Here is a 19,979-nt window from a genome sequence, read left to right on the forward strand (position 1 = left end):
CTTGGATCACCACAAACAAACACTTGTACAACCAGTGATGAAGACAACCCAAAATATTTCAGCTGAGGAATAAATGTTTTGAGCAGCTTGATTAAGCCGATTTGGATTGACAATAATAAATAATAATGCACATTTTATGGGAAGCTATAAATGAGATCATAAGAGAAAATTCCAACGCTCATATTCTTACAGGCATAATGCAATAATTTAAGGGCAGAGGAGGTTGCACTCATTTTGGAGCTATGTTTTAGGCATATGCAGACCTCTGCTCTGCTGCTCACATTCCCGCTCAGCTGATCTTGGCATTCATTATTACAAATACAACACTCTACTTTTGTTGTATAAAAGCCTGTTCGAATTGAATTTAGAATCCTATAAATGTAATTAGATATACAAGGACATTTTATTGATCTGCCAGTATTTTCATTTAGAGATTCCAGTAAACTCTTTGATGTTTCCTTTCATCTGTCCTGCCAATTATTATTGGATTATTCTCCATGGCAACCAATTGTTAGTATGAAACAGAATTTATTTCTCAGTTTGGTTGGCTTTCGTGGAAATCAGACCGTTTTCATTTGCAGGGATGTTTGTGTTTTTACCTAATGTAATCCAGAACAAATACTTATTTCACTTTTATAATATTCCTGTTGCTATTGTTATATGTAAATACAGGACATTTGTAGCTATGTAGAGGCATAACTTCATTCACCAGCTCTCTTACCATTTTGTACAATTATGTGAATAGCCTACCAGTTGGTGCAACTGTAATGTTAATTCAACTGAAAGGAATTATAGTGTGTTATTTTTCTCTTACTGTAAATTGTGTATAGAGATTGCTGATATTACTGTTTAATGTAATAGAGTTTACTGGATTTACATTGTTGTAGTTTTCTGTAACGGTCGTCGGTGGAAGAAGGTGAGGACCAAAGCGCGGCGTGGTACGTGTTCATCTTATTTATTTTAACTGAACAACATCAAACAAAGAAACAAAAAAAAGGCACAACCGAAACAGCTCCGTCAGGTGCAAAACACACTAAACAGAAAATATAATCACCCACAACTCAAGGGTGAAAACAGGCTGCCTAAGTATGGTTCTCAATCAGGGACAACGATTGACAGCTGCCTCTGATTGAGAACCATACCAGGCCAAACACAGAAATACCAAATCATAGAAAAAAGAACATAGACTGCCCACCCCAACTCAAGCCCTGACCATACTAAAACAAAAACAAAACAAAGGAACTAAGGTCAGAACGTGACATTTTCTTATTCTTTTATCCTGTTTCTCTCTGTACACAGACTACATGTATAGTCTGTTTCATCATTAACCTCCTAGACTGGGCTTCTGTGTCTGCCCAGAGTGCAGTCTGGTATCAGTTTACTCCCACTGGCCTATCCACACATTAGTACGTACCAGACTGTTTTATTTGTAGATGTACAAATATCATATGTGCATGTTGTGTGCATATCTTCATTTATTTTCAAAGATTTTGGGTGATATGTTGACCCCGTGGAGCCTTGGAGAATGATGCAATGCTAGTAGCCGAACTAGAGAGTGGAGCAAACAAAAAATATATATGTTTTTGATGCATGCCAGCAAAGCCACTACACACCACAACACAACATTAAACAATAGATCAATTGTACTATAACTGTGACAAACGGTGCCCACAAACAGTTAGGGCCTACATAAAGCTGTCCCAACAACAGAGCTTTCTTTTCAGCGCCATGGAGCGAATCTTTAACACTGCTACACCTGGCTATCAGCGAAGCCTTGTCTGGCAGCGAAACAATTCATTCAGCTAAATGTACTGCCTTTTTTAAAAACATAGCTGATATGGCTGACTTGCTTAAACAAATGTGGTTTCTACTGACAATTGAGATGTACAAACTATGGCAGAAGGGAATGATGAGCCGAAAAGAGGCAATCCATAATTTCAATTAAGACATTAATAAGCAGGCTAAGACGAACAAGTCTTTAACTGTTAGTTCAGCGCTTTTGAAATCGGAACTCTAGAAAAAGGCCTGAGTTCCCGACTTGGAATTCTGAGTTGGATGACTGTTCAAAACTTATTTTCCCAGTCGGAGCTCATTTTTTTCAGTTCCCAGTTGTCTTGAACTCACTGAAGTCTGAGATTTCCCAGTTCAGAGTTTCCAGCTGTTTTGAACGCAGCAGAAGTCATGCTGGATTGACAGTACGGCCAATGTATTCAACCTTCTCTTGTCCATGGTGTTGCATGTGAATGTTTATCTATTTAAGCTTGAAAAGAGACCCTTAAACCCAGACTTGGACCACACACCCACTCCACTGAATAGCAGGCTAGTGATTGCTTTGCCAAGCTTGCAGTTAGCCACTGATTCCTTCCAAACCACTCATTGTTGAATTTGCGATTTCCAACTTGTTGTGTAATGTTTAGGTCCAATGGCCTATGAACACCGACACATTTTGTCTATAATTTCTCTTCATATGACAAGGATTGAAAAGGATTTTCCAGTAGATTGTCGACTTGATTCATGACGGTACTGCTTGTCTAGCTTGCTAGCTAAGATTTTGAAAGTATGATGTTGACATGATCAGTCCAATCAAAGCTACAGTAGGTATAACGTGATTTGAAGTCATTTTATCTGTGGCCAATGACCTTGAGCCTTCTTGGATGGCACTTCTAATGTAAATCTATGGCAGCACCCAAGGGGCTTGAATTTTTGAGCTCTCCCTGTAGATTTTGCGGAAACGTAGTGTCCCCATGAGTGACAGGACACTGAGCCAATAACAGCGCAGCTAGAGAACATTACCAACCCCCAAGTATAATTTTCCGCTGACTGACCCACCACCACAGAAAGCACTGAGCTAGGCTGAAACACCTGCATTTTGGAGCTGCCTTACTCAAAAAAGCAAAAAAGACAACCTGTTTGTATGCGGATAATTTTTACATTGTTTGCGAACTGATATGTGACATGGATTAATGTCTCTGCCCCACCTGCCCTGAATGTCGGGTCGCCACTGAGACTAGAGAAGGCTATTTTGAAAACCGATGTAAAACAAGCCCTATATTGATTCATGTGGCAAACAGTCAGTCAACTCACCATGCTTTCAAAGAGAACTTCAGGGGTGTATTCACTAGGAAACAAACATAACCAAATTGAAGCAAACTGTACGGAACAGAGAGGGGCTAGATTCATTTGTCCAATTGAAACTCTAGTTTTAGCAGCTTGTTTGGACTAATGACAATGATTACATGCCAGGTTCGGATTGAAGTGGTCCTTCTTCCTGCCACGTGCTAGAAATCAACAAAACATTTCACCATGTTAATGAAACCATTCAACAAGTTGTTTCCCAGTGGTAAAACTTTTGGAACAGTGACTAGCTGACACTCGTATGCCTAATAGCCTATATATTCCTATATTGGGTCATGGGCCCGTCAAAGAGGTGGGCATGAGCCTGTCAAAGAGGTGGGCATGAGCCTGTCAAAGAGGTGGGCATGAGCCTGTCAAAGAGGTGGGCATGAGCCTGTCAAAGAGGTGGGCATGAGCCTGTCAAAGAGGTGGGCATGAGCCTGTCAAAGAGGTGGGCATGAGCCTGTCAAAGAGGTGGGCATGAGCCTGTCAAAGAGGTGGGCATGGGACTGTCAAAGAGGTGGGCATGAGCCTGTCAAAGAGGTGGGCATGGGACCGTCAAAGAGGTGGGCATGAGCCCGTCAAAGAGGTGGGCATGAGCCTGTCAAAGAGGTGGGCATGGGACTGTCAAAGAGGTGGGCATGGGACTGTCAAAGAGGTGGGCATGGGACTGTCAAAGAGGTGGGCATGAGCCTGTCAAAGAGGTGGGCATGGGACCGTCAAAGAGGTGGGCATGAGCCCGTCAAAGAGGTGGGCATGAGCCTGTCAAAGAGGTGGGCATGAGCCTGTCAAAGAGGTTGGCATGAGCCTGTCAAAGAGGTTGGCATGAGCCTGTCAAAGAGGTGGGCATGAGCCCGTCAAAGAGGTGGGCATGAGCCCGTCAAAGAGGTGGACATCAGAAAGAGGGAGGCAGATGGCATGGAACTGTTGTGTCTAATGAAGCCCGGGCCATTATCATTGACCATGTGGTAAACAGAGGCCTTACCATGGCAGAGGCTGCCAGATTAGTTCACCCCAATCTGAAAAGATCAACTGTAAATTCGATCATGAGAACATTTCGGCAAGAAAAGCGGTAAGTCTGCAGGATATGCACTATGCTTTACCACTACATTTACTGTAAATGGCATTGTAATGCATGTAAATTCACAAAACATGCTACAGTATTCTTACAGTATGATCTATTGACAGTATACTCCATTCTACTCTCAGAATTGACAGAAGACCTGATGGTGGTGGCCGTGTGCTGACCGACCAGCAGGAGTGGACAGTGGTGGAAATGGTGAAAGCCAGGAATGACATACGGCTGTCTGAAATTAAGCAGGCCATTGAGGAGAACAATGACACCTTCGCCAATGTGGCATCCATCAGCAATCTCCCGCCTTTTGAATAGGCACCAGGTATCTATGAAACACATTTACCTGGTGCCTTTCGAGAGAAACAACTGCTGGCCGATTATGTTCCAGTACAGCACTATATATTATATTATTATTACTATTTTGATGCACATTCTACTTCACAGTATCATATTGGAACTATACTTAGAAAATAACTAACCAAAATATATTTTTTGACGGTGATGGTACTTGATGCTGCTGTGAACCATGTTGATGAAGCGAGCTTCGACCTGGCCAAAACTCGACGCCGTGGTTGGAACCTCATCGGCCAATGGGCGACCATCAAAGTGAAGACATCCTCTGTGTGTCGCAATTGTAGAGAATGTCTTTACTGATCACACCTTTGATTACACATTGGATAGATATTATGGAAATTATAGATTTTCTGTCTATTTTCTTGGCCAATGTAAGTGTATTGCCTAATGTGAAAAGTGTGTAATGTACTGTAATTTACACTACTGTAGCATATTAATTTCAGCACTTCTAAGAGAGATTTGAAACACATATCTTGCATTGTTTGCTATTGGATTAACTGGTAGTTAAAACAACTAAATTATATCATTATGTTGTGTTTTGGTGATTAAACCAATGTTCTCATTACATGTCACAATAAACATATATTTTGAATCAATGGTTGTGTGGAGAGAGAGATGTTTACAATCCAAATGAATGCACAAGGACAGGTTTTGAATGAAAGACTGGCTGTGTTGTGTGACCAGCTTGGAGTTTTGTACTTAAAGTTGTGAAAATGTACCACATACTTGTGAAACTAGTACCAAAGCGATTTAAAAATAACTGTAATAGCATACACATAGGTTTTTTTCTTTATGCCGGAACAAAATCTTGCAAACAAATGGAATGTGGCAAAATGCCCCTATTTAATGGCTTTTACTGCCACCTACTGTTGAATGGTTGGTGCGTTTCATACAGATTGATCTAACTGCGTTGAAACCGCTCAAATATCACGTCCTCCATTCACTATTCTTCATTATAATGTTATTTTAGGCATATGGCCTCAAACTTGCTTGATAATTACTAGGCAGTGTCTTTGTTGCCTCTACACACAGGTCTTCAAGTCTGTAAACGGAATACACCCATAGTAGGCTGACTATCTTACCTAGAAAGGGTATTTATCCAGTGTTTTATTAAACTAGGCTACCGTACTTGGTAAATACTGCAATGCAATACCTTTTTTATTGAACTGTCAGGAAATGAACCACTCAAATTGTAGACTATGTATAATCAACACCCAAAGCAACTGTCCTGCTGGCTTCATGTCTAACAACACACACACACACACACACACACACACACACACACACACACACACACACACACACACACACACACACCATGGTGCATGACCTCTCAGTGGCTCCAGTCCCCTTCGACTAAACAAAAGGCCTCCATTGACCTCCTCACCCCTGCTATTCTGCTGAAGGACATCAATTGTGAAAACGTGTTGTTCTTCTGACACACGCAAAAAAAATACCTGACAAAATCACTTGACATCTTCTTTGCAGTGACCTTCGTGTGGGCTGTGCTGTGTGTCCATGGACATGAAAACCTGCACTCCAGCTTGCAAAACATGCTGTTTTGTTGGAATGGGGATAAAATTAATTTGAAAGCGGTTTCACTCTAAGTGACACTTGTTGACTGAGCTGAAGTTTGGAGGTTTATGATTGATGGTCCTTGGGGCCTATGGAGACTACAGTCAACAGCACATGTGGGAACTCCTTCAAGACTGTTGTAAAAGCATTCCAGGTGAAGCTGGTTGAGAGAATGCCAAGACTGTGCAAAGGTCATCAAATATAAAATATATTTTGATTTGTTTAACATGTTTTTGATTACTACATGATTCCATGTCTGTTATTTCATAGTTTGATGTTTTCACTATTATTCTACAATGTAGAAAATATTAAAAAAGAAAGAAAAACCCTGGAATGAGTAGGTGTGTCCAAAATGTTGTCTGGTACTATACATTATAGTCTATCAATTCTAGACGGTCTGTCTTTATAAACAGGAGTTGTGGTTCTAGGATTAGGTGGAGTCTGTTAGCATTCTGCATATGTTTATATTGATTTTCAGAGTTTCATAAATAATAGCCTCAGTGGTAAAATAATGGATGTACACTAAATTTGATTATTTCATTTGTTGTGCCTTTTAGTGAGATGAATACTTGGATATTCCTTGACATTGGAGAGGGGACTATTCTCTGATTGATGTAGTCAAAGAAAAACTGGGCCATGCATATTGATGATGGCCCAAATTAATTTTAGCCTGGTCGCAGTTAGGTGCTCTGTTGTTGTTATTATTTGGTCTGTAGATGGTGCTGTGGACCTGTGGTTAAATAAATCAAGCTTTTGGTATGAAAGTGCTAGCTGAGAAAAGACTCATGGCTGTGCTACATCTAGCAAAGGGATTCTCTGTCGCCATTTCAACATGTGTCTTAATAATATGTTTAATTGAGGAGTGGCAAACTATTGTGATTGTGAGACAGCCAGCAACTCCAAACCAACTTCTCTAATAGAGAAAAGAAACAAGGCAATTTCATTATGTAGAAAAATAGCTGTGGTGATAGTAAGTATAATAGTATAACAGTAATAGCTGTGGTGATAGTAAGTATAATAGTATAACAGTAATAGCTGTGGTGATAGTAAGTATAATAGTATAACAGTAATAGCTGTGGTGATAGTAAGTATAATAGTATAACAGTAATAGCTGTGGTGATAGTAAGTATAATAGTATAACAGTAATAGCTGTGGTGATAGTAAGTATAATAGTATAACAGTAATAGCTGTGGTGATAGTAAGTATAATAGTATAACAGTAATAGCTGTGGTGATAATAAGTATAATAGTATAACAGTAATAGCTGTGGTGATAGTAAGTATAATAGTATAACAGTAATAGCTGTGGTGAGAGTATTTCAAAGACATGCCAAAGGATTTGGCTTCCATCCCAAAGCACAGCAAATAACCTTAGCAACACACGAACAGCTTCAGCATCAGCAGTGCTTTACCCACACCATAAGTGTGCCTCCCAAATGGCACCCTATTCCCCCTTAGGGCTCTGGTCAAAAGTAGTGCACTATATAGAGAATTGGGAGATATTTAGGACGCAGACCAAGTCTACCCCAAAAATGTCTCCAGTATAAAAGACCTTCCTCATGGGCATTGTCTCTGGTGCCACTTGCTAAAGCTAGCCAACAGAGATTTGGATCTAACTCATTATTTGTTTGGCCGAGTGCCAGTCCAAACAAGCCTTTTGTAAAGGGATAATGCTATCCTACCCCAAAACAATGACCGGCTTAAAATATGATTGTAATTACCAGATCCTTTTTATCATTATTAGCAATGAATGCACCCAAAGCAGTCTGGCTGGGTGTTAGTATTCATAAAATAAACATCAGCTGCCCACAAACAAACCCCAACAGGTTATTTGTAAATGAAATATTTGCCACCATATTGTGGAAGTGGATGGAGTAGCAGAGTTATCTAGAACGTGTCCCTCAACGGTGAATTGTGCCACAAATGATTAATAGCTGTGTAGTTAGTGTAACAGTGCAGCAAGCTCTCTGTAAACCGACGCAGTGAGTTTCCTTTCAGTAGAAATGTATTAACACTCTCAAACACAGCTTCTAGGGTCAGCTGGCTTTTGCAATCAAAGACCAACAATGCTGCATTGCCTCTATTCCACCTTCTTGACGACTGTACAAACTATTGTTATTTGTTATGTAGCCTAGTTTTCAGTGAAGGACACTTCTTTTTTATGTAATGTACTACATTAGGACACTAGGGCTCATATGAGTGTTTGACAAACAACAAATTACACAAAAAGACTATCAGCTACATAACATTACTTTACTTCTGAGGTCACTTTATCCTCCTCTCCTCTCCTCCCCTCTCCTCTCCTCTCCTCTCCTCTCCTCTCCTCTCCTCTCCTCTCCTCTCCTCTCCTCTCCTCTCCTCTCCTCTCCTCTCCTCTCCTCTCCTCTCCTCTCCTCTCCTCTCATGATGCAATGCCACAAACCATCCAGCCAGTCAGTGAGATCAAAAGAAGCCATATCCTCATCACAGAACATCAGTATCCTGCTGAATGCCAGACATTCATTCCCTTACGGACAATGATCAAAGCTTTGTCAGAGATTACCATTGTTATGGCATTATAAAAGCACAGTGTTACTGCTTACTGTATTGCTCTATATTGGCCAACTGTCAAAAGGGATAGCTATTTCTATAGGTTGGGAAAAATGACAGGAAACATTAAAGATATTAACACATATGTCAATGTTTTGTCTAGAGCGGTTTAACGTCCATGTGGCAGAGTGATATTTTTACATTGTGTTCCAAATAACACCCTATTTCCTACATAGTGCACTACTTTTGACCAGAGACCTATGGAGTATAGGGTGCCATTTGGGACGTAACATTAGTCTCCAAATGCAGTTCCCTCTGTGGGTAAGGTATAGGATAAGTTCTCCTCTCTTTGTGCGTTACAAATGGGACCCTATTCCCTATATAGTGCAGTATTTTTAAATGCGTCCTAGGGTATCTGCCAACACAGAGCGGAGGATCTTTCCACCCAGTCCTTTCAGATGGAGTTTATACATTTAAAGGAAAACTCCACCCATAAACCTTATTTTGGTATTTATTTCATTAGTCCATTGATGATATACTCCCAAAATGTTTTACATGTCAGCAATCAAGTTTTCAAGATATGTAACTTTCAAAATACATAAAGACAGCCAATTTGATGCATTTTGCATTTTAAAGTTATATATCTTGAAAACTTGATGGCTGATATGCAAAACATTTGGGGAGTATATCAACAATGGACTAATGCAATAAATACCAAAATGTAGTTTTGATGCGGAATTGTCCTTTAACGAACACAAGTGAAACTTGCCTCCGTTTGCCAGATGCTGCTCTCTTCTTCCTTCTATATATATAACTACAGTAAAGAAAGTAGTAAAATACATTAAGTGATTTCTGCTAGTGCCGGGTGTTTACCCAGAGTGTGCATGGAATTGATTGATTTTCCAGGTAGGGAGCAGCATCATTTGGCAGGTATTTACAGAGCAGGGCAGTAAAACTGGTCAGTGTTTAAACAGCCTGATTTGTGCGGGCGGATGGATGGAGACAGGATGGAGGCAGGACGGAGGCAAGACGCAGGCAGGGGCAGGAACAGTACACACTACCTGTGATAAGAGCTGTGCTCAGTTGGAGCCCTGTAGGCTCCCAGGAACACGCCCAAAGCAAAACACAGTACATTTATTCTCAAATGACAATTATCACTTTTTGAAGTAACACCCCAAGCCATAAAACTGCTGAACAATTAATCAAATGGCCACCTGGACTATTTACATTGACCCCCATTTGTTTTTACACTGCTGCTGTTCACTGTTTATTATCTATGCATAGTCACTTTACCCCGACCTACACTCTCATTCAAAAGTTTTGGGTCACTTAGAAATGTCCTTGTTTTTTAAAGAAAAGCACATTAAAATAACATCAAATTGATCAGAAATATAGTGTAGACATTGTTAATGTTGTAAATGACTATTGTAGCTGGAAACGGCAGATTTTTTTATGGAATATCTACATAGGCGTACAGAGGCCCATTATCAGCTAACATCACTCCTGTGTTCCAATGGCAAGTTGTGTTAGCTAAGTTTATCAATTTAAAAGGCTAATTGATCATTAGAAAATCCTTTTGTAATTATGTTAGCACAGCTGAAAACGGTTGTTTTGATTAAAGAAGACTAGTTGAGTATCTGGAGCATCAGCATTTGTGGGTTCGATTGCAGGCTCCAAATGGCCAGAAACAAATAACTTTCTTTTGAAAATCGTCGGTCTATTCTTGTTCAGAGGACTGAAGGCTATTCCATGCGAGAAATTGCCAAGAAACTGAAGATCTTGTACAACGCTTTGTACTACTCCCTTCACAGAACAGTGCAAACTGTTCTAACCAGAATAGAAAGAGGAGTGGGAGGCCTCGGTGCACAACGGAGCAAGAGGACAAGTACATTAGAGTGTCTAGTTTGAGAAACAGACACCTCACAAGTCCTCAACTGGCAACTTCATGAAATAGTACCCACAAAACACCAGTCTCAACGTCAACAGTGAAGAGGCGACTCCGGGTTGCTGGCCTTCTAGGCAGAGTTCCTCTGTCCAGTGTCTGTGTTCTTTTGCCCATCTTAATCTTTTATTTTTATTGGCCAGTCTGAGATATGGCTTTTTCTTTGCTACTCTGCCTAGAATGCCAGCATCCCGGAGTCGCCTCTTCACTGTTGACATTGAGACTGGTGTTTTGCGGGTACAATTTAATGAAGCTGCCAGTTGAGGACTTCTGAGGCATCTGTTTCTCAAACTAGACACTCTAATGTACTTGTCCTCTTGCTCAGTTGTGCACCGGGGCCTCCCACTCCTCTTTACTGGTACCCCCTGTAAATAGCCCCGTTATTGTTATTTTATTGTGTTGTGACATGTATTTAGCTACATATGGTAACACAGCATTAGGCTTTAAAGGCAGCTGTGTAAAACCAGGCTGATAATTGGGTTGTAATGAAGTGATGGCACAGAGCAACTTCTAAAATACCAATGTGAAAGGAAGGAGAGCATCCATCCACTCGGATGAAAGCAGCTGCTCTGCTCTCAGCCCATCACATGCACTCACACGCACACGCACGCACGCACACACGCACACACACACACACACACACACACACACACACACACACACACACACACACACACACACACACACACACACACACATCATCATGTCTCTGCCCATTTCAGCTCCATAAAGACCAATCAATAGACTCTGTTCTGAGAGTGGCTAATTACTATGAGCTGTGGAGGAGCATATTTCCCACTCTACCAAACTCTCTGGTCTAGCACTAATGTGCACCAGGTAACTTGTTTTGGCGTTGTATTACACAAACACTGTATATAGTATTTACCAATATAACTCAGCTTGTTAGTGTGATTGTTCTGCAGACACACCAGAAAGAAGATGACCAGAATTACTTCATCCTTTTCTGAAAGCATTTTTTAAACTGCTCTCCCTCAGTCCTCTCTAACCTGCATGCTTTGCGTCTCTCTCTCTCTCTCTCTCTCTGTCCCTCTCTCTCTCTCTCTCTCTCTCTCTCTCTTTCCCCTGTCTCTCTCTCTCTCTGTCTCTCTAACTCTCTGTCTCTCTGTCCCTCTCTCCCTCTCCCTCTCCCTCTCCCTCTCCCTCTCCCTCTCTCTCTCTCTCTCTCTCTCTCTCTCTCTCTCTCTCTCTCTCTCTCTCTCTCTCTCTCGTGTGTGTGTGTGCTCTGTGCCTCTGAGCACCACCGTTTTGTGAGGTCACACCCTTTGCCTGGAGATGGAAGTCCACTGAGGCTCTGAAAAAAACATCTAAAAAAACTAAACAAGTCGAAGGAGTGTACAATGTGTACCAGTTCACCAAACTAACGAATGTAAAGCTATAATCAAATGATGGAAGACGGGACACTTTTCCCTGCTTTTCTTTGATCAATACTTGTTCCAGTACGGGTTATTTTTCACCTCATTATGAGCAGATTCAATCTGATGCTTTGGAGGCTGTGATAGCGCTGTGTCCCCTGGGAAGGGAAACAGGGCCCTGTTCTGCTGATTAGGCCAGGTGGAGGCGTTTACGTGTATTCCCACAGCTTACTATCAAGTTACCGTATCCGTGGCAACACGTGATGACTCTGTTTTGTGTTGGAAGTAACATCATTCCTACTCCCTCGTCATTTAACATTGATGTACTGTTCTTGAGATTTTAGAACATATGACTTTATATGGTAAGTGTTATCCTGCAATAAGCACAAATAACTCTGTGAAGCTAAGCAGTATCTGGAAGCTAAATAATCAAGTTTGTGTCTGTTGGGGTTTCTGAAACCCTGGCTGTGTCCCGAATACCTATACTTAAATAGTCCTAAATAGTAGGCTGTTTGAGAATTCTAGTAGAATTCGATGCACACTTTTCCACAATGCATTGGAAGAGGTGGGCTGCGAGTGATAGGCCCTAGTTCTCTTCAAGTTGCCAAACAACAAAACTAGGCTACTTAATTGGGAAGATGCTGAATAGCGAAGCTTCTGCGGTAGTGTTAAAATGTAGGCTGAGTGTTTTTTGTTCTCCTTAAAATGATCACGAGAATTGCATCGTAGGCAACATATTTTAAAATATGTATTTCTTTTCCCAAAGTGGATTTCTGTTTTCTCATTGAAAATGATTTATTGTTCTCTTGGCCTTCATCAGAGATTTTAAACAAAATACTAAACCATCTTTTGATTTGTGAATGTGTCGGCACCCTGGACTCAGGATGTGGCTGTGATGTCATCTTAATCAGGTCTTTTGATTTGAACATATGTATTGGTTTAGTTTTGTAGGCGTGGCTACCTATTTCATTTATGGATCAAGCCTTGGCAGTCATTCTGATCTCCTTCCCAATGAGCAGTGCTTTACTTTATTATGTTGCTCTTCAGTGGTTCTGAATTTTTGATGCACCTTACTGTCCACGTTTGCCTGTGCCTTTTGATTTGAACATTTTAATAAATTAATCGAATTGCAAATGAGCTATTATCAGGCTGTCTATTGAATTTGGAGAAATGTACCCGCACTCGCCCCCGACACACATACTGAACTAGTCAGGAGCCACTATTGCATTGCTGCCGTGTCATACTGCATTTGTTTTTTGCATTTTTTATGTTGACTCCCTTTTTCTCCCAATTCCAATTCCGATCTTGTCTCATCGCTGCAACTCCCCAACGGGCTCGGGAGAGGCGAAGGTCGAGTCATGCGTCCTCCCAAACATGACCCACCAAACTGCACTCCTTAACATCCACCCGCTTAACCTGGAAGCCAGCTGTACCAATGTGTCGAAGAAACACTGTTCAACTGACAACCAAAGTCAGTCTGCAGACGCCTGGCCCGCCACAAGGAGTCGCTAGAGCACGATGAGCCAAGTAAAGCCCCCCCACCCCCGGCCAAACCCTCCTCTAACCCGAACGACGCTGGGCCAATTCTGCGCTGCCCTATGGGACTCCCAGTCACAGCCGATGGTGACACAGCCTGTCACGCCCTGGCCTTAGTTATCTGTGTTTTCTTTATTATTTTGGTTAGGTCAGGGTGTGACACGGGTGATTTATTGTGTTTTCGTCTTGTCTAGGGGTTTATTAGATTTATGGGGTTGTGTTCAGTGTAGTGTTCTAGGTAAGTCTATGGTTGCCTAGAGTGGTTCTCAATCAGAGGCAGGTGTTTATCGTTGTCTCTGATTGGGAACCATATTTAGGCGGCCATATTCTTTGGGTATTTTGTGGGTAGTTGTCTCCTGTGTCAGTGTTTGTGCCACACGGAACTGTTTTCGGGTTTTCACGTTTCTTGTTTTGTATTCTGTTCATGTATAGGTTCTCTGATCAAAGAACCATGAACTTTAACCACGCTGCATATTAGTCCTCTGATCCTTCTCTCCTCTTCGGAAGAAGTCCCTTACACAGCCTGGGATCGAGCCTGGGTCTGTAGTGATCTCTGCGCCACTTGGAAGGCCCCATACTGTACACTTTTTACTAAACAGTACGTGCTAAATAGTATGCGACGATGAGTACATGGTACGCAGTTTAAGTAGGTAGTACGCTAGTATGGGTATTTGGGCACAGCCCTTGTGTGTGAGTATTAGAGTGTGTGGACTAATTAGGACCAGCAATCACCAACTGTGTTTGCGTCTTCCACTCAGACTGGGGACAATAGGCTGTCTGTCAGTGCCAATATTGCCCATGCCTGACAGATGCGTGTGGACACCCCAGACAATGGCACGGCTGGCCAAGTGGGTGCCGAGTGCGGTGGGGCGGCAGGGGCCCAGGCAAACAGCAGCTTGTGTCCGACACAAACGTGGAGGAGTGCTGCTGGCGGGCCAGGCTCAGCCCCACAGCACCAGTGGGTCTCAACAGCCTCCCTCAGCCCCAGCCCTAGTGCTCACACGCAGACCTGTCAAAACTCCTGCAGCGCCAGGCCCAGCCTGCTAATGGACGTCTGGCTCTGGCTCTCTGGCTCCAGAACAAGCCATGAGGTCACAGCTAGACTGTGTCATGGATGTACTGTAGATTCTTAAACTTGATTTTATAACATGAACGTTATGGTGACATATTACAGAGAACGAGGATGGAGATAGGGTATTTTAATCAGTACAGTTTTAATCAGTACAGTTTTAATTAAATCAATTAAAGATATATTAAATAGATTAGGGAGAATCTCTGCCAATAAATGTGAAGTGAATAATGAACAGCAGGGGCAGGGTTTCAGGCCAACTGCCTAAAGGCCTTTTTGAACCAGGGCCAAAGAAGTGGAGCTATTGTAAGCTTTGATTAAACTGGACTGTCAGTCCTGCATTTTGTAGTCAGCTTTATGTTTTACAATAGATATGGTGGAAAATGTGTATATTGGCAGAGGACATTTGTGATTCTGAACCTTTACTCTAACCTGTTCACCCTGTTCATCATGAATACAGACATGAACGCAAACATAACAGAAATACAGCAGTAAAACAGCTCTATTAAAGGGCATGAGATGGTCATCACTTTACCCTGTCAACAATGCTGTGGGTGAAGTGTTTGTTGTGGGATAACCTAATGTAGCAGGCATAAGGAGAATGTGTTGTGCTTTGTCCTACCTGCCAGAGTCAGACCAGCAGCACATTGGAATGACATGTCGCTGCATGCCTCTGACAGCTGCTTCTGTCAGGTGACTGATGAGGACCGATTGGTTGTGTGTGTGTGTGTGTGTGTTTGTATGTGTGTTTGTGTGTTTGTATGTGTGTGTGTGGTGTTAATGTGTGTGTGGTGTGTGTGTATATCACCTTTAATCAGAGGAATCCCCTGATGCATGGAGAGCTCATTATTCCCTCCCTCCCTCCCTCTGTGGCTGAACCTGGGGGATGATGCCAGGCAGGGTAGGGGCAGTGGCCAATGCAAGCAGAACAGTGCCCTATCCTCCCATCCCAGGGATGCTCCACACAGGCCTGCATGCGCCCTCCGCTACCTCTCTCATCTGCTCTGTCCACCATAACGAAAAACCAGGGCCGTGCAAAACGGCTTTCTTCTCACTATGGCTCGGTGCGGTGTGTGTGTATGTTATGGCTTGGTGCGGTGATCTCATCCTCCACTTTTTTAATCAATGTGAAACAGAGCGTTGCATGTCTTGGTTCAGAGAATTGTTGTAGTTTTGTGAACTATGTGAATTCTGATCAATCATATTTAGAATATTTGTACTACTCTCACTTCGAATTCAGTTATTAGAATGCTGCAATAATTTGAAATATCTCAGTGTGTTGCACCTGAGAGACCTGCTTTTCTCTTGTGTTATGCATTTATACACTTCAATACCAGCATTTAAATACAGTGCCTTGCGAAAGTATTCGGCCCCCTTGAACTTTGCGACTTTTTGCCACATTTCAGGCTTCAAACATAAAGATATAAAACTGTATTTTTTTGTGAAGAATCAACAACAAGTGGGACACAATCATGAAGTGGAACGACATTTATTGGATATTTCAAACTTTTTTAACAAATCAAAAACTGAAAAATTGGGCGTGCAAAATTATTCAGCCCCCTTAAGTTAATACTTTGTAGCGCCACCTTTTGCTGCGATTACAGCTGTAAGTCGCTTGGGGTATGTCTCTATCAGTTTTGCACATCAAGAGACTGACATTTTTTCCCATTCCTCCTTGCAAAACAGCTCGAGCTCAGTGAGGTTGGATGGAGAGCATTTGTGAACAGCAGTTTTCAGTTCTTTCCACAGATTCTCGATTGGATTCAGGTCTGGACTTTGACTTGGCCATTCTAGCACCTGGATATGTTTATTTTTGAATCATTCCATTGTAGATTTTGCTTTATGTTTTGGATCATTGTCTTGTTGGAAGACAAATCTCCGTCCCAGTCTCAGGTCTTTTGCAGACTCCATCAGGTTTTCTTCCAGTATGGTCCTGTATTTGGCTCCATCCATCTTCCCATCAATTTTAACCATCTTCCCTGTCCCTGCTGAAGAAAAGCAGGCCCAAACCATGATGCTGCCACCACCATGTTTGACAGTGGGGATGGTGTGTTCAGCTGTGTTGCTTTTACGCCAAACATAACGTTTTGCATTGTTGCCAAAAAGTTCAATTTTGGTTTCATCTGACCAGAGCACCTTCTTCCACATGTTTGGTGTGTCTCCCAGGTGGCTTGTGGCAAACTTTAAACAACACTTTTTATGGATATCTTTAAGAAATGGCTTTCTTCTTGCCACTCTTCCATAAAGGCCAGATTTGTGCAATATACGACTGATTGTTGTCCTATGGACAGAGTCTCCCACCTCAGCTGTAGATCTCTGCAGTTCATCCAGAGTGATCATGGGCCTCTTGGCTGCATCTCTGATCAGTCTTCTCCTTGTATGAGCTGAAAGTTTAGAGGGACAGCCAGGTCTTGGTAGATTTGCAGTGGTCTGATACTCCTTCCATTTCAATATTATCGCTTGCACAGTGCTCCTTGGGATGTTTAAAGCTTGGGAAATCTTTTTGTATCCAAATCCGGCTTTAAACTTCTTCACAACAGTATCTCGAACCTGCCTGGTGTGTTCCTTGTTCTTCATGATGCTCTCTGCGCTTTTAACGGACCTCTGAGACTATCACAGTGCAGGTGCATTTATACGGAGACTTGATTACACACAGGTGGATTGTATTTTTCATCATTAGTCATTTAGGTCAACATTGGATCATTCAGAGATCCTCACTGAACTTCTGGAGAGAGTTTGCTGCACTGAAAGTAAAGGGGCTGAATAATTTTGCACGCCCAATTTTTCAGTTTTTGATTTGTTAAAAAAGTTTGAAATATCCAATAAATGTCGTTCCACTTCATGATTGTGTCCCACTTGTTGTTGATTCTTCACAAAAAAATACAGTTTTATATCTTTATGTTTGAAGCCTGAAATGTGGCAAAAGGTCGCAAAGTTCAAGGGGGCCGAATACTTTCGCAAGGCACTGTATCTTATCCTCTTGTGGATGACACGCATCAAGCCATGAAGCTCAGAAAACATGGAATGATTAAATAATATGTATGTGTTGGGTGTTTCTTTACTGTGACTGTGTTGTGTGGGTGTTTCTCTACGGTGACTGTATTGTGTGGGTGTTTCTCTACTGTGACTGTGTTGTGTCTTGGTGTTTCTCTGCTGTGACTGTGTTGTGTGGGTGTTTCTCTACTGTGATTGTGTTGTGTTGGGTGTTTCTCTGCTGTGACTGTTGTGTCTTGGTGTTTCTCTGCTGTGACTGTGTTGTGTCTTGGTGTTTCGCTGCTGTGACTGTGTTGTGTGGGTGTTTCTCTACTGTGACTGTGTTGTGTCTTGGTGTTTCGCTGCTGTGACTGTGTTGTGTGGGTGTTTCTCTACTGTGTTGTGTCTTGGTGTTTCTCTACTGTGACTTGTGTGGGTGTTTTTCTACTGTGACTGTGTTGTCTTGGTGTTTCTCTACTGCGACTGTTTTGTGTGGGTGTTTCTCTACTGTGACTGTGTTGTGCGGGTGTTTCTCTACTGTGACTGTGTTGTGTCTTGGTGTTTCTCTACTGTGACTGTGTTGGGTGTTTCTCTACGGTGACTGTGTTGTGCAGGTGTTTCTCTACTGTGACTGTGTTGTGTGGGTGTTTCTCTGCTGTGACTGTGTTGTGTGGGTGTTTCTCTACTGTGACTGTGTTGTGTTGGGTGTTTCTCTGCTGTGACTGTGTTGTGTGGGTGTTTCTCTACTGTGACTGTGTTGTGTCTTGGCGTTTCTCTACTGTGACTTGTGTGGGTGTTTTTCTACTGTGACTGTGTTGTCTTGGTGTTTCTCTACTGCGACTGTTTTGTGTGGGTGTTTCTCTACTGTGACTGTGTTGTGCGGGTGTTTCTCTACTGTGACTGTGTTGTGTCTTGGTGTTTCTCTACTGTGACTGTGTCGGGTGTTTCTCTACGGTGACTGTGTTGTGCAGGTGTTTCTCTACTGTGACTGTGTTGTGTGGGTGTTTCTCTGCTGTGACTGTGTTGTGTGGGTGTTTCTCTACTGTGACTGTGTTGTGTAGGGTGTTTCTCTGCTGTGACTGTGTTGTGTCTGGGTGTTTCTCTACTGTGACTGTGTTGTGTGCGGGCGTTTCTCTACTGTGACTGTTTTGTGTCTGGGTGTTTTTCTAATGTGACTCTGTTCTGTCTGGGTGTTTTTCTACTGTGACTGTGTTGTGTGTGAGTGTTTCTCTATTTTGTTTTATTTTTCCCCAGTGCTAATATAGCTGTAATAACCCCCTTTTCACCAATATGGCATGTTGTTGATTCCCAATTACAGCAGTGAAAATCAGTGGATTGACGGACAATATAATCCCTCAATGGAGATTTATTTGCATCTTAATTCCGGAAAGGAGATGGATGGTGGCCCGTTGCCAATGGAGAAGTGGGAATGACCTAATAAGCCTACCAGCAATATTGGTTGGGACTGGGAAAGCTACAATGAGTGGGTGGTGCTTTCCATTTCCAACCGGGTTGTGGAACCACAATGCAATGCTTCAAGACAATTCTCATTCTAATCATCATTATTCTCTGAACATCAATGGAATGTGGAGTGACTGACTGTTTCTGCTTGACAGGACTGAGCTCTAAGTATGTTGGAGGATCAGTGGGGGCTTTTCTCTCTCCCCTAGTCCCCTACAACAGGCTCCTCAACTTTGTGTTGTGTATGTGAGCGCAGAGCGCTGCTTGTTCCGTTTGTCTGCTGCGGCCCCCTGGGGCCTTGGTATGATTGGAGTGTAGGCAGCTGTTGGTCACAGGAAGCCAAGTAATTTATCAGTGGGTAAGAGCCCAGACAGTTCTGTCCTGGGCCCCTCCCCAGAGGCCAGTAGGGCTAAGGGATGAGGCTGAGGTGCCGTTATCTGCTCATGGCTGTGGCCACATCCCAAATGGCACCCTATTTACTGTATAGTGCACTACGCTTGATCAAGGCCCATAGGGATCTGTTCAAAAGTAGTGCACTATGTAGGGAATAGGGTAACATTTGGGATTGAACCAGGGTGTCATTCGCCTGGAAGAGAGGATCCTCAGGTCTTCTGTGCTGGGAGGGAGTAGATAAGCATTGTAATGGCGCTACGATGGGACCCTCTGCCAGAACAGCCATCTTCCCATCCGGGTGACTAGCTCCAAACAGTCCTCCTGTCTGCCTTCTCCACAGTCCACAGTGTTGGGGTTCTGATTCACCCCTCTGCATATTTCATTGGGTTTTGAGTGCCACTTTAATTGTGCACTTTGAAAGCTGTTAGAAATCATGAGCTTCATATGTAAAAAGGGAATTAATACATGACTTCAAGACTTAGCCAGTCTGTCCTGTCTGTCCTCTAGTCTGTAGGTCGTGATGAGAGGGGATGAAAGATGGTCTGTCCTAGTGTTACTGTAAGTGCGGGTGGATGGATGGATGTTAC

Source organism: Oncorhynchus mykiss, chromosome 8 (genome assembly GCF_057628025.1).
Source record: "Oncorhynchus mykiss isolate SJ-2025 chromosome 8, ASM5762802v1, whole genome shotgun sequence".
In the NCBI taxonomy this organism is placed as follows: Eukaryota; Metazoa; Chordata; class Actinopteri; order Salmoniformes; family Salmonidae; genus Oncorhynchus; species Oncorhynchus mykiss.